General features: G+C 35.0%; 1 long non-coding RNA gene across 1 annotated transcript; it reads right to left on the reverse strand.

Moving 5' to 3' along the window:
- Positions 1–11,418: 11,418 nt before the first annotated feature.
- On the reverse strand, positions 11,419–15,705 carry LOC125677259 (uncharacterized). The gene is made up of 3 exons (XR_007371018.2): positions 15,229–15,705; positions 15,062–15,124; positions 11,419–14,360 (listed from the first exon to the last, which is right to left on the reverse strand). It is a non-coding gene; the product is annotated as an uncharacterized LOC125677259 (long non-coding RNA).

Genomic DNA, 15,705 nt, shown 5'->3' on the forward strand with positions numbered 1-15,705 from the left:
GGGTGCCCCAAGGGGAGAAGTACTTTAAAATAGTTACAGATACAGTATATACGTATAATTCGAATATCAAATGACTATTTATCTCAAAAGCATCTTAATAATTTGTTCATACCGTTCTCTTCGCAAAAATACTTGACATAGAAGTAATTATAACGCTAAATAAAACGAAAGTAGAATAGTGATTTTGTTATGGCAATCAGGCACCCAAAGGGAGAAAACATTTATCATCGGAAAAAAATAATCAAATCATATGTTTCGGACTTACAAAGCGCTTGAATTTTTTTATTTCTTTTTTTAAATGTTGAAACCTTTCCGGGAAGAATGCATTAAAATCTTGATATGTTGAAAATGCAATGATTAATGAGACAATCTTCACGAGATTCGACAATTGCAAATAATTATCCAAAAATTTGTAAAAACATATTTTCTACCTTATTTGTTATTCGAATTCCATTTCTTGTCTAATGTATTCATGACCAATTTAATGAGAATACATATTAGTAATGCAATCAAACTCAACATGCATAAATGATTTCAGGAAAAAAGAAAATATTTGAAACAGAACAGTGAATGTATATTTGATATTTGGAGGATTCACCATGTGCCTGTATTTTGTTAATGCATGTAATATTTTTCATATTCCTATTCACATTTCAGTCAGTTTCCACTGCTTCATTTTAAGATCTATATCGATATAAAACACAGTATTTTATTTTCATGTAATTCTTATTCTTGTTTTCCCTATTTCAACACTGAACATATATACAACTGTGTACACACTGTGGGTTAAAATCCGTAATCGAGCTATTGTATATTGCTGCTACCCGTTTCTGTTGAATAAACAGAAATCAGTCATCCGTTGATTCCAAATGCAGTTTAAAACAAATATTTCTTGCCGTTAAAACACAATGGCCATACACTGCACAAGACAGAAGTTTAAAGAGGAATATTTACATTTCAAATATATCCTAGGAAATGAAATGATTTCCGCATAAATGTGAATACTGTGCCAATCAATCTTCATTACGAATACTTTAACGGTTTGGAATTCTCCAACAGATGAAAATAGAATGTGAATATATTAAACGAATTTATTTTTTGAAAATACATGAGGTTATGAACAACAACGGTTAAAACAGGCCTGCTTTCTAACGAGCTTCATGCGGTATGCTGGCGTAAAACATCGCATTCCATACCCTCCTGTTTATATCAAAGCTGAGATGTATTTCTTTACAAACACAACAGAGAAAGCTGATATGGATGAAAATCGGGGCTTACGTGTATGTGTAATGATGTCTTTAAATTGAAAACTTGAAATTGAAAACTTTCAAATTTACCTGATTTAGTTAAAGCTACATATGCCGTAATCTTGGATATTATCGTTACCGTATTCTCAATATCAAGCAACACACGCTATACACTACGTACAAGTTATGCTCCGAGTTGGATAGTGAACGCTCCATTTTTCGCAATTGTAGTTCCATATATTTAAATAAATAATTTTTTTCCTTGCGCAATTTTTCTCATTTCCTCTTCTTCTTTTCTCTTAATTTTTGTACCCCTGATTAGGAAATTTTGTGTAATTGGTAGAAATAACCAAATGTATACAAAGGAACTGTTTGCTGTTGGTAGCTGAGGCTACTTCCTGAGGTGCATTCCGGCTGTTTACACATATGTGAAAAACGCATGAATTTGAGGGTGGTCTTTTTTGCGGGCAATTTTTGTTTTCGAAAATGCCGCGTAGGGTGTTGTTTTTCTGGTGTCGGCAGACGAGATAGGTAACATAGAACGTGTCTGACTGCGTTTTTCGGCATCAATTTTGTAAACTGATTTTTAATGATTTTTTCCCCTCTATAGTAATATATAGTGAAAATAATTACCGGTGTGATACCTGCACGCAGAATCTATAGAGTAAACAATAACATGGCGGCATGCGAGTCTGGACGGTCTGCAGGTGTTTGCCAGCGATGCAAGGCAGTCAGACGGAACACAGGATAATGAAAATCTATTTGAACAATAGAGGAGGAGTTATAGTTCGTGCATACTGTCAATGAAATTTTCATTTCCCTATGATGTTTCTAATAATGTTTTATCTTGCGCTAGCTCACAGCCACCACAAACAGAATTCCTTCATAAATATGCATTAGAAATCCACCATTTCTTCTTACATTAAATTGTGAAGACCAGTACTCCTTTAATACCCGTATATAATTTGTTGAAATTGTCTTAACATATTTTGATGACAAAATACACGGTCTACATTTTAACATTGAACAAAATACAGTTTAATACGGCCATGCACCTATAAGGAGGTATAATGCTTCGTCATAGTGTCAGCAATACTCGTAAATGCCTGCAGGCACGTATAATAGGGGGAGGGGGTGTTGCCATCCCCCAACTTTTCTCAACACCTTTTAATGTTAAAAGATATATTTGGTGACCCCTCCCATATTTTATAATAGTATTGAAATATAAAACTGTAAAGTCGAAGTTATGAATTGAACTTGTGTACATGTATTGAAAGGTGTGCAACCCCCTCCCCCTTTTTAAGAAGTCGAAGTTTGGGATTACTTATGAGTCGGCGCTAATACATGTCACACCCCTGAGTTTAAAATTTATTTTCGGAATATTTTAAAGATTGCACGTTACTCCCGCATCCCCACCCCGAGTTTGGAGAATTTAAGTGCTGATTGTCCTAAAGAAGAACTTTTGTATGTTTTTGGTTTATCTATTCATTTATCCATTTATTTATTTTTGTTTGCTCGTCAAGAAATTTAGACAATGGTGTAGGGATTTTTTCCGGCTTCCCCTCCCCCTGTTGAAAAATTATGCTACATACATGTACGTGCCTGTCCTGTATAAAATACCTGCATGTCGTAATGCGGTTATCCTGCAGGTCTTTGTGTACTGAGTATGCACCGTACATAATAGAATCCCTTTTTACAAAGTAGTTTCCATATGAGTGAAACATTCTCGAGAGGGACATTAAACAATATTCAATCAATAGAGTGCAGTTTTTTGCATGATTTTACATGTAGTGATAATTGATTACTAATATTTTAAGCGTACTTTTAAAAGCATCACTATTTAGTATTATATGTAGATCAGAGAGTCTTCGTCGGCACCGTACATAATCGTACTTTTTCTCTGACATAATTCAAAATGTTTGCAATATTTTGTATATACATATATGCATATTTTATGCTGTAGAATCACGTGTATGTGTGTGTGTTTGTGTGTGTGTGTGTTTTATGGTGTTTTTTCAAATAACGGAAATTTTATCAAAATTGTTGCCATTGTCATCTAATATTTAAAAAAAATTACCGATGCATTGTCATCTGACCAGTACATATCATAGAAATGATTATATGTCTCTGTATATTTTGATATCGGGTAATTGGTTAATTCCTATCAAAGATACGCATTTCATTTGTCGGGGTCCAGTTGGGGTCAGGCTGTCCTGTACTCGATCTGCTTTCTGTTCCCTACATATCTATAACCTTTGTTATTTCCCCAAAACTGATAAGAGGTAATATCAGCAGAAAGTAACAGTATATATGATATAAGAGGGGGCGGACAGGATGAGAGGAAGGAGGTGAATCGAAGAGGAGAAAGAGGTTTAGTGGGGAGGTTCTTATACTTCTTTTCTTATAACTCCTTCGTTTTTCCTTTTTCACATCTAATCTGCATCAACGGCTATACGTATTCGATGCCGTACCCATTGTGTTTTAACAGATAAAAGAAACAATTAACAAATACAGAATATAAAGAATACGTTTGCAATATCGCGTTAACCTGTTATATCTATATGTATCATAATCGTTGCCGTGCATATGGGTAGTAAACTGGCATGCAATACGCTTTAGTACCCAAATGAAATATGCAATTCATCACTATTCAGGGGAAGAGAGGGGGAGAGGGCCACCCCCTGTCCGCCCCCTCATGTAAGGAGTCAAGTTCATGAGAAGGACCAAATCTTCATGGAACTTTACAATATTTACGCAATGGAGTTGATGCGCCTAGAAGTAGAAATCCTCGTCCGTAATGTCACTCAAATGACTGTCCAGTGTACACCGGTAACCGTGTTTCTATATATTCTGATTCATTGTCCTTATTATAGAAACTTATTCATAACTGTAGTCATCTACACCAATGTCTGACGGTGACCCAACGGACAACAAAACTGAGCCTGTATCGCTTTCAGCGCTATACTCCATGATTAAATTATGCGCTGTTTATGTTACAGTCATGACAACGTAACAAGAAATGGAAATATTTAGTCAAAACAACTCATTTGACTTATTTGTACTGAAGTTATTTTTCTTTAAATTCTAATAGATTATTATTGCAAATAAACGGAAAAATCATAATCTAAACGCTAACACTTTTAAATGAGTATACATACTTACATCTAACACACACTGACAACTTGTTCGTAATGATTAACTTATAAAAATGTACATTTTAGTCCTTTCCATAGCCTACATCATAATTATTGCCTATTCATCTAATGGAAATATACATATATACCTTTTTTTAATGCATGCATGCGAGACACTCAAATGTAAACAAAACTGTATTCTTCTAGATTATATAATGCATGTATGTGAAAAAGATAGAGAGAGAAAAAAACCACTAATCCCGTGCGCATTATACCACCTTCACACTCACGGATTTTTCTTACGAGTCCTTACGGATCTCCGACTCGTAGTCAATCACAAGCATTCGTAGATCACTCGTCGGTATCCATGTCTAAATCATAACATTCCGTATACTTTTATGGATTTGTGAAATACGTAAGAATCCGTAAGAAAAACCCGTTAAGGTACTACTAGCCATTGTTCACACACGTATACCTAGGCTGAAGGCGGACGCGCTTACATAGGGAAATAAATGTACATTGTATTTAGGTTGTAAACAGTAGTTCTAATTCATAAAACAAAAACAAAAACCCAATCACAGATTTACCGTTATAAATTTATTTAGTTTTTCCACGTAAATATAGTTATGTATCGTTATATAATCTATTTGCGCAATACACACGCACGCTAATTATGTCAAATGACGTCAAAGTGCATTTTTATAGCGTTTAACTTATAAAATGCATTACTTTCATGAAGAAATAGGTCTATGGCACTTGCCCGTACCTAAATATGACCGTAAGAAAAAATGAAGCAAATGTTTCAACCTTTCCGAATATGATATACGTTTTTAAATATTTTGCTTTTTAGAAAAGATTTTACTAACAGAATATAACACAATTTTTGTCATTTCGGCTTAATTTTCCTACTTTCCGGTAACGATGTGCGATTTTGAATGCATGTTTTCGACTAGTTCCCAACATCGCACAGAAACACTTTGAGTAGAAAAATTGTTTAGTTTTTACTCTACTTTTAGAAAATATGATTTGCTTCATTGTTTTCCAATTATTAACAAAACGCCCCCAATTTAATCCCGTCGGCACATAAAAGGCGTCAAAAGGCGTCACTGGGCGTTAAAGGGTTAAGTTTAATCGTCTTCCTTGGAAGACGATATCAAATAGTTGAAGTATTGTACAGTCTTCGGATAATGCACTTCCTCTTCCTTGGGATTGGTAGAAAAATATAATGAAACTGACGTTCTAATCTTATTCATTACAACTACCAAACACGTTTCTACAATTCGACAAATAACAGAAATGGTCTCTTTTTTTTACGCAAACCTTAAAATTATTCTAGTTAAAAGATGGGCAATTTTCAGCTATTTAGGAGTCTTTGTTCCTTGCTGCGTGAAAAATTAAACACGTTGGACACCTGCTTTTCTTTGTTTTTGTTTCTTTTTTAAATGGAAAAGAAAAGCTTTCTATTTTTAGTACAAGAATCATGTCTACTTAAGGTCATACTAGAAAAATTATTGTACAGTAGTTTCTAGTAGGTGCTTTTTAAACCTGGACTTTATATAATATTTACCATTTCAGAAAAATTTGATTATGTGGTCATTTGATAAAAATAATATATGAATATAGCAACGAATTGAACATACATGTTAACGTAGAGAAAACAAATATTCTAGTGTTTAGAAACAATTTTAAATTAAGCACACAGGATGGATGGTCTTATAATGGCATTCAAATTCATGTAGTGGATAGTTTTAGTTATTTGGGAGTTAATCTTTTTATTATAATGGAAATTTTACTAGAACTCAAAATATTGTAGCATCACAGGGAAGGAAAACCATGGTTCATGTGAATGAAATATGTAATGAAAACACACTGAATATCGAAACTAAATTAGATGTATTTGTATTTATGCAAGTAGCGTTTTGAATTACTGCTGTGAAGCCTGGGGGGGGGGGGGGGTAGTACTGCCAATTGATTGATTGATTAATGTTTTTCTCCACACACAACAATTTTTCACTTATCTGGTGGCGCCCAGTTTTTATTGGTGGGAGAGATAACCCAGATACAATGTACCTGGGAAGAGACCAACGGTACCGACCTTTCGAAAGTAAACCGGAAAACTTTCTCACTTACCGGCACGAGCAGGATTCGAACCCGCGCTACGTCAACAAACGAAATCATTTGAAGCTGGGAGTTTTCAGGTCGTATGGGGCTTTAATGAATATTTGAAGGCATGTTTAGACACAAGTATAGTAAGAAAATATGTTAAGAATGTTTTTATATTAAATTTATGAGACAGCAACTCAAGAATACAACGATATAAGCCCTCAACCGTGCGCAGCTTTCTGTGCGCCGTAAGTCGAAGGTTTTTATAAGGGGTGGCTCTGTAGCTCTCTGTTATGTCAAAATATTTTTTCAGAGAGCTACAGTTCTGCAGGTATGTAATTGTGACCTTGGGTACTCAAGGAGTTGGTGTAATTTTGACCTCGGGTACTCCAGACATCCGTGTAATTGTGACCTTTGGTACTCCAGACATCAGTGTAATTGTGACCTTGGGTACTCCGAACATTAGTGTAATTGTGACCTTGGGTACTCCAGACATCAGTGTAATTGTGGCCTTGGGTACTCCAGACATCCGTGTAATTGTGACCTTGGGTACTCCAGACATTAGTGCAATTGTGACCTTGGATACTCCAGACATCAGTGTAATTGTGACCTTGGGTACTCCAGACATTAGTGTAATTGTGACCTTGGATACTCCAGACATCAGTGTAATTGTGACCTTTGGTACTCCAGACATTAGTGTAATTGTGACCTTGGATACTCCAGACATTAGTGTAAGACGGGACTTTCGAGGTATAGACCGACTCTTGACTTTTATTTACGTAATTTGTAGGGTATGTCACTTCCGGATTACAATATCAACTAAGTACATGTAATCAAGCATGGAATATTTTATTTGCTATCAAATTCCTGCATTTAAATGTTATGTATAACATCACGCCGTGCATCCAATGATAAGCGTCTAAATCTGCCTTTTCTCTCCCATCTATTTTACACTCAGGAACTAATCACTGGTCAATATTGGTCAATAGTACATGTAACCTGGATCGTCATCGTAAAACAGCGCACAGTCCTTTACGGACTGTCTGCTGGCGAAACATCATTTGTATCAATATCAACTTTGCCCTACAATTGGTTATTACCACGTGGTCGTGGTGTATAAACGTCAACTATAATCGGTCGTTCCGGCACATTCAGAAAGTTCCGTAGTGTGCGTGTTCGCTAAATGTATGATGTACATGATGCTGCAGCCTATCAAACAAGATATGATAATAATTTTGAATGCATATTTTGTTTTGATGTGACCTCTCTATACTTCTTTTTCTAAAGTTATATGAAATATTTATGGCACCGTTTTAGTACAGTACTGTAGGTGTATGTATTGTAAATGAATTACTGATTCGCAGTCTGTGCCCGGTTTAAAATAGGATTATCGTTCGCCAAGCTTGCCCACCTTCTTTATCTATTTATACGTATATAAATGAGGTACCCACAATAATTAAAAGTGCTTATTTACAGGATGTCTTACTCCTCTAACACAAGAGATGTCAATAATGAGATCCACAAATAATTTTATTACCATCACTGGATTATATACTTTATAGGGGAAAATAAATTGCGGTGGACATTTTCGCTATATTCGCGGTTTAGACAAATCCGCGAATTTAAGAAAACGGGGATATTTTTATATTTAATAATCTTTGATACAGATTGTGATTTAAAAAAGGGGGGGGTTACAGTGATTCGAATCCACGAATTTATGAACCCGCGAATAGGTCAAAAATGGGGGGGCGAAAATTACAACCCGTGAAATTATTTCCTATACAATAAGCGACATTCCTTATTCTATTTAGCATATTAACCGTCTTTTGTTAACATCACTAATGAGGTATATAGGCTTAAAAAAAATGTTCGAAAATTTTACAGCATTGCCTATGGCATGTCAAACGTTGCAATATTTGATCTTTTCCATTTGTATTGTATAATTTTCCACTTGTATTCTATATTTTCCATTTGCATTGTATAATTTTTCATTTGCATTGTATAATTTCCATTTGTATTGTATATTTTTCCATTTGTATTCTATATTTTCCATTTGTATTGTATAATTTTCTATTTGTATTCCATATTTTTCATTTGTATTATATATTTTTTTCGTTTGCATTGTATAATTTCCATTTGCATTGCAAAATCTTTCATTTGTATTGCATCCGAGGGATTGTTTATTTTGATTTGTTATGAAGGATTTCATTAGTTTAGGTCCCACTTATATTTAGCCTTGACGTACTACAAATAGACTTACTATGCTACATGTACGCGCACAGTGGCGTAGCAGTGGGAGTTTTTTTCACGTGTCAACGCCTGTCGCAACACGGGATGTCTACTTTTGAGGTCACATTATCCGAAAGATCTGTGATTCTCACTTTTAGATAGCAATGCGTATGGGAAAGTATTAACTGGTTTGATGCAGCCATGACACGAGTAGAACTCGAACATGCGACTTCACGGTTACGAACCAAAGGGTATATCACTGAACTACAGCGATCGGTTCCATATAAGGACTAGTTGAACATACATGTAGCTAGCAATGTGGAATCTTGCGCCGGGAGACCCCCCCCCCTTTTTTTTCTTCACAAATATGATATTTTATATATAGATGTCGAAAAAAGCATGCATGTGAGTTTTATTTTGTCAAAACGCACTTGTTCCAGGGGACTTCCAGGGGCGGATCCAGGAATTGCGGTTACGGGGGCGCCACTTTATGAGGCAAGGGGTCTGGGGGGCGCCTTGAGGCGGCCCCCAGTGGGTCCAGGGGGCGAAGCCCCCGAAAGCTCCTGGATTTTACAGATTTTATAGGGCTTGAAATATGTCATTTTTAATAAAGTGAAATTAGTAAAATGACGCAAATTTTAAGGGTTTCTGGAAAAATTAAGTTCTCTCAATAAAGTAATTCAAGAAATCAAAATATTTTGTCATTTATTTCTCCGGGAATGGAAGAAATTATTGCTTCTTTTATCTTTTAATACATTTTTCTAAACAAGATACCAAGATTAACCTTAAATTAAAAAATTGGGGGGGGGGGGGGACGCCCCTCTTAAATCCGCCACTGACTTCGCCCTCCCCCTGTAAGCCCCCCCCACCCCCCTCTGCCAAGGCTTTGCACTGGACTCACTAGGGATCTTAAGACAGTCCCCAGATATCCAGCAGTTTACTGCATCCTTTCGTTCAGAATTATCTAGATCAGCCAGTGGTTAAATAGGAGACTGGTTTGAATATGCTGATCACATTAGACGCATAAAAGCGATCAATTAATTGGGAGGGTGGGGGGTGTACGCCATTACACTTAGCAAATACGGCACATTCCTGCGAAACGCGCTGAATTCTGACAAAATAAAAATGTGCATGCTTTTCTGGACAGTTCCATTTTTTACTAGAGCTAGCTACGTATTTTCAAAAATAACTAGTCGTGCATGGACCTGATGGCGGTATCGCTTGGTTTGTGGGCGAGAGGTCGTGAGTTCGAGAACCGTTACTGTCATTGCCGCATCAAACCTAAGACATAAACAAAGACAGTGATTGCTCCTTTGCCAAACACTCGGCATGTAAAAGTGAGAATCACGGGTCTTTCCGTAATGACCTTAAAAACAGATATTCCGTATCGCTGCACAGGTGTTGGCATGATAAAGAACCGCCATTGCTACGGCCCTTTGTGATAAACACGTCTACAGATGTGGTACATCGGTGACGTTAACTAATGAAATCCTTCGTAACAAATCAAAATAAACATTCCCTGGATACAACACAAATGAAAAATTATACAATGCAAATGGAAAATATATAATACAAATGGAAAATTAGACAATACAAATGGAAGATATAGAATACAAATGGAAAATTATACAATACAAATGGAAATTATACAATGTAAATGAAAAATTATACAATGCAAATGGAAAATATAGAATACAAATGGAAAATTATACAATACAAATGGAAAAGATCAAATATTGCAACGTTTGACATGCCATACATTGCCTGTTTTTCATATTTGAGTTAGTATCTTAGTACGAAACTTTCATAACCATGAGGTATTTATTATCCCCTTGCTCTATTTGCTCCATGATTGATTGGTTGAATATTATTTAGCGGGACGCTTGAGAATATTTCACTCATATGGAGACGTCACCACTGCCGGTGAAGAGCTGCAAAATTTAGGCCTATGCTCGACACTTACCGCCTTTGAACAGGGAGGGAGCATTATCGTGCCACACCTGCTGTGACAAGGAGCCTCGGTTTTTTGCGGTCTCATCCGAAAGACTGTCCCATTTAGTCGCCTCTTACGACAAGCAAAGGGTACTGAAAACCTATTCTAACCCGTTTGCATTCAGGGAATTTGCTCCCTGCATTTCCGGCAATGCATGGACAGAACTTTACTATCACAATTAATATACATAAGTTAAAAGTTGTCATTTCAGTATAAAATTGCACTGGTTTAGATCCCACAAAACGTGTCCACCACTTAGATATTTTATTGCTATTTCCCGGTACTTAATTGTAGACGAAAGTGATTTAATTGATTCCACGATAAATACTAATCAAGTAGAACTCAATTATAACTTGGAAACTTCACCTCAAACTCAAGATATGAAACAATATTAAAGGTACAATCAGTAACTGGAGCAAGCGTTTCTGAGTTTATGGGCAAACTTTATTGTATTCTAAGTACAGATTCTGAAAAAGTATCAGGTTTTTTTTTTTTCATATCTAGCCCATCGTTTGCATAGCCATCGACAGAATTTATAATAGAAATAAATGAAGATCTTGAATTGAGGACCCTTTAAAATACACATAGCGACTTCAGGTCTATATTGATATCACCAGTAAAGGCATGTCCAGCTATGAAATACAGGAACAATTCGTATCAGAAGGTCTACAAATAATGAATAACTTTTAATATAGTAATGTAAATAAAACGATTGATTTTATAATAACATTTATAAGCAATGATAAAAAAAAAGCAATAGTGTAACATGGTACATGTTATATGACAACAGTTTATATGACATCAACGTATTCGTTGTAACATTTCGAACGTTGGTTAAACGAGTTAGTTACCAATATACTTGAAGTGAAATTGATATTGTCTTCTAGTTTTATTTGATCCAGTTTTAACTTATTTTGAATTTGGTCGATTGTTCTGCATCTTTTTTTTTCATTTAGTTAATGTTACTCTATAGAAATAGCGGTAGTTTATGATGTTCAAACCCAAAATCATACAAACTGAAATATTTAAAATCGTTAACCTTTCCTCAATCTATGACAGTGATGTTTAGAATTAACAATGAGCGGGGTTTTGACATCATATTTCTAGCTTCTGTAAAGACTCAAAAGAATAACAATATTTTTCCAACAGCGTCACTCCAACACATGCTTTATGAATGCCTGGTTCGTACTTTTAGGGTTAAAACATTTGTTTTGTCTGAAAAGGATGATTTTCCTTTAGCTTTTAGAATTCCTTTTCCTCTAGATTTTTAGGTTATCAAAATGTATTTTCTTTAATCAAAACTATTTCTAGGTTACAGATGAAATACAAACATCTAGAAAAAATGTGTCACTAACATTTCCATATAAGGGCTATGGGTTTATTTGAGCATTGGTTTATCACTGACAGTTATCCATCTTAGTAAAGAGATTGAGATTCTCGAACAGTGATACACAATTACAACATTGACACTATCCTACAAACTGAACATTATACACTCCACCCCTTATGTCACATTTCGTATAGAATAGAAATAACAACAATCCCTGTTTAATTTCCGTTACTGGTGGAAGTATCAAATGTATTTGGTGTCTTTCAAGTCCATGTAAAGGATAACAAATGTGATTGACTAGTTCTATGTCTGTAAGTTAAATTTCATCCATGCTATTTCATGTTCTTCACAATGGTTCATACATACACGTATTGGCCAGCATTCATCCAGAGGCAATTTTTTAAAAGTTATTTTTCTCTCTTCCGACCTCTTGATTCCAGTTCAAATTTCATAGTTTTATTCTTTAACGACAGATATTAACCGAATCCCGGTTTCTAAACCGCAGGTCAGAATCTTCTGTTACCGCATAAAACTTCCACTACAAGTCACATTACAATCAATTTGCTATTCACATTTTTTATCGAGGCAAATTAAGTTACAGTCGCTGAAAATAAAACGTTCAATTGCTTCTCTAGAGGAATTGTAAAGAATGGCATCAATCATGGGAATTTCAATAAATAATCGACAACTATTTTTTTTTTTATTCTTTATTATGGTTAAATAAGCAAAACTGCATTATATTATACATAGATGTTAGATGACATTTACTTTAGTTCTGATCTATATTTCATAGTAACTAAAAAGATATACATGTAAGTAAACTTTACGACAGAATGAGAGAGACGTCTATTTGGATGAAACAAAATAACTTTATGACACAATGAGAATGTTGTACTAGTGATCTGGTTAGGCTACCGCAGTTATAGAAGAAACCAAATACAAAATTTGGGTGAAAATTGTCATTTCTAAATTAGAATAAATATATGTATATTCATTATAACATAATGATAAAGGGTAGGCCACCATGCACTAACCTAATGATAAGATTTTTCCGAGATCCCTCAATTTGATAAATGAATAGTCCCCCTTGACGCAGTCAATGAAATATGTTTACATAGCTGTTTGATAAAATAATATAAACATTTTCCTTTTAAACCAAACAAAAATAAAATGTAGCAATAAAAAAATCTGCATAATATTGAACATTACGTTTTTTTCTTACACAATAGTACATGTATTGACATCAATTGGCACAAAACTAAAAATGGGGAAAAAAAGAATTCTAAGATACCATGAAATGCCAACAGTTAACTTCAAAAGTGTATGGAGAACGATGGGGATGGGGAGTGGCTAAATTCATAGTAGGCCTAGTTTTGATGGTTTCTTCCCTACAAATGCAGTGACGTAATACTGGTGCACATGCTACATGTACTAGACAAAGGGAATTATATATTATTATTATGACCCCTGGGTCGAGGCCTCTGCTGGTGGACTGTTAGTCCCCGATAGTCTCTACAGCCCAGTAGCTAAGTACCTCGTTACTAGCTTGAAAATACGGATGTATATTTAATTGCTTTTATAAAATTTAGAAATTCATTTCAAAATTCAGGATTGTCTCCCTCATGCATAGCTCTTATCCTTAGACGAATTTGACTTCACTTTTTTTGGCACGCTGTTTTTCGCTATAATAGCTCTAAAACTTCATTGTTATTTCGGATTCCAAACATTTCGGTTGAGCATCACTGAAGAGACATTATTTGTCGAAATGCGCATCTGGTGCATCAAAATTGGTACCGTATAAGTTTTACATTAACCAAAATATACCCTAAATAACTAATTAACGTCTTAAACATCAGATAACAAATTCCATGAAATAAATTATTTACAACAATGCTGACCCTGTATAGCGTGATATTAGTGATTGGCTAGGCTAACGCAGCTAAAGAGGTAGACATATACATATTTTGGGTGGAAATTGTCATTTTTAAATTACATTAAATATATGTATACTCATTTAGCATAATGATAAAGAGAAGGTCACCATGCACAAACCTAATGACAAGAGTTCTCTGAGATCCCTTTATTTGTTAAATGAGTACTCTCCCCCAGCCCTAGTCAATGAAATATGTTTTCCTACAGTTACTTTATGACGGAATGTGAGACACATTTCATTGAATAAAATGCAGTGACATCATGATGATATGCTATATCCACAAACACTTTGACGAATTCAAGGCTGGCTATTATATCACGTGTGTCGTTAACCTTGTTGTCGGTGCCATCGTGTCCTTCTTCAGGGAGCCATTACTCAGTCTTAGTGTTGCCTATAGAAACAATGAATTATCATAATATCATATAGTATATTGGTTAGATATTATCAAACATAATTTCTTATTCCCAGGAACTTTGATACCACTATTACAATATCCAAAATCAATAACTTATAAAGTACAGTGTACTATGGAAACATATGTTATACGGGATGAAAACAAGCGTCTTATTGTGTGTCCAATTGTTGTAGAAGTTCAGAATTAGATAAATCAAATTTGAATTTACATTAATGCAGATTGTTTATTAATCTTTTGAAAACTAAAACTACAATAGATCAGTGTTCATTGTACATTTCTCATAAAGATGTAATAATGGTTTTGATACATCTATATAAAAAGCTAGAACCATGTATATCGATTTTGCAACCTTTTCGCGTGGTGACTATTTTAGCGATTCTTCAATCACCACAAAATTCACAACGATTTCCACCACGCAAAAACTGTGTTCAAAGTCATTGGCCCCATGACCCTAGCTTTCGAAAACATCAAAATGTCTATCTTTGAATATTGTGTGTATTTGATAGCTATTTTGTTTCAATCTAAACGACTGAATAAAATGAAAGTAGTACTCACCTGTAAAAGACTAGATAAAGGAAAGTAGACAGCTACTCGCTTGTAAAAGACTAGATAAAATTAAAGTAGACTGTTACTCACCTGTAAAAGACTAGATAAAATGAAAGTAGACAGCTACTCACCTGTAAAAGACTAGATAAAAGGAAAGTAGACAGCTACTCATCTGTAATCCCGGTCAGGGCATCCTGTAAAAGGAATTATGAACTAAATGATGTACACAAATTACAGGCATTAGGTTTTGGAAATAATGAATATTTTAAATAATCAAACTCTCTTTGAAAGAATATACCTGTTTCCAATAAAACAGAAGATTGTGTTCATTCAGGGTATGATAATTAGCCAGTCTATGTAATGGACATGTAATTCCTCCCTTCCCGTGGATGTCTTTCTCTTCCACAAAGCAGTCATTGTGTTCACGAAACACCTCCTGTTTTGAACACTGGTATCCTACAGTGTACCTGGTCTCCTTGTGAAAGTTACCAGTTACACCATTCAGTAATCTTTCAATATTTTCACGGATTTCGAGTGTGGCGTCTTTCGCAATTGGACCATTGCTGGGTTGAAAAACCTGAAGCTGAATTGCATGTTTATTCACAGCCAGCGCCACAGTATGCTGTTTATAGACAAAACACGCCAAGTTTCTAAATAAACAAAGTTCATTGTCTTTCAGAAGTTCCCATTCTCCATTTGATTTTGTCAAACAAGCAACAATAAGACGGAAATAAAAGAAGTATGGCAAAAGGGGAAATCTGAAGACCAATACTGA

Source organism: Ostrea edulis, chromosome 3 (assembly GCF_947568905.1).
Source record: "Ostrea edulis chromosome 3, xbOstEdul1.1, whole genome shotgun sequence".
NCBI classification, from domain to species: Eukaryota; Metazoa; Mollusca; class Bivalvia; order Ostreida; family Ostreidae; genus Ostrea; species Ostrea edulis.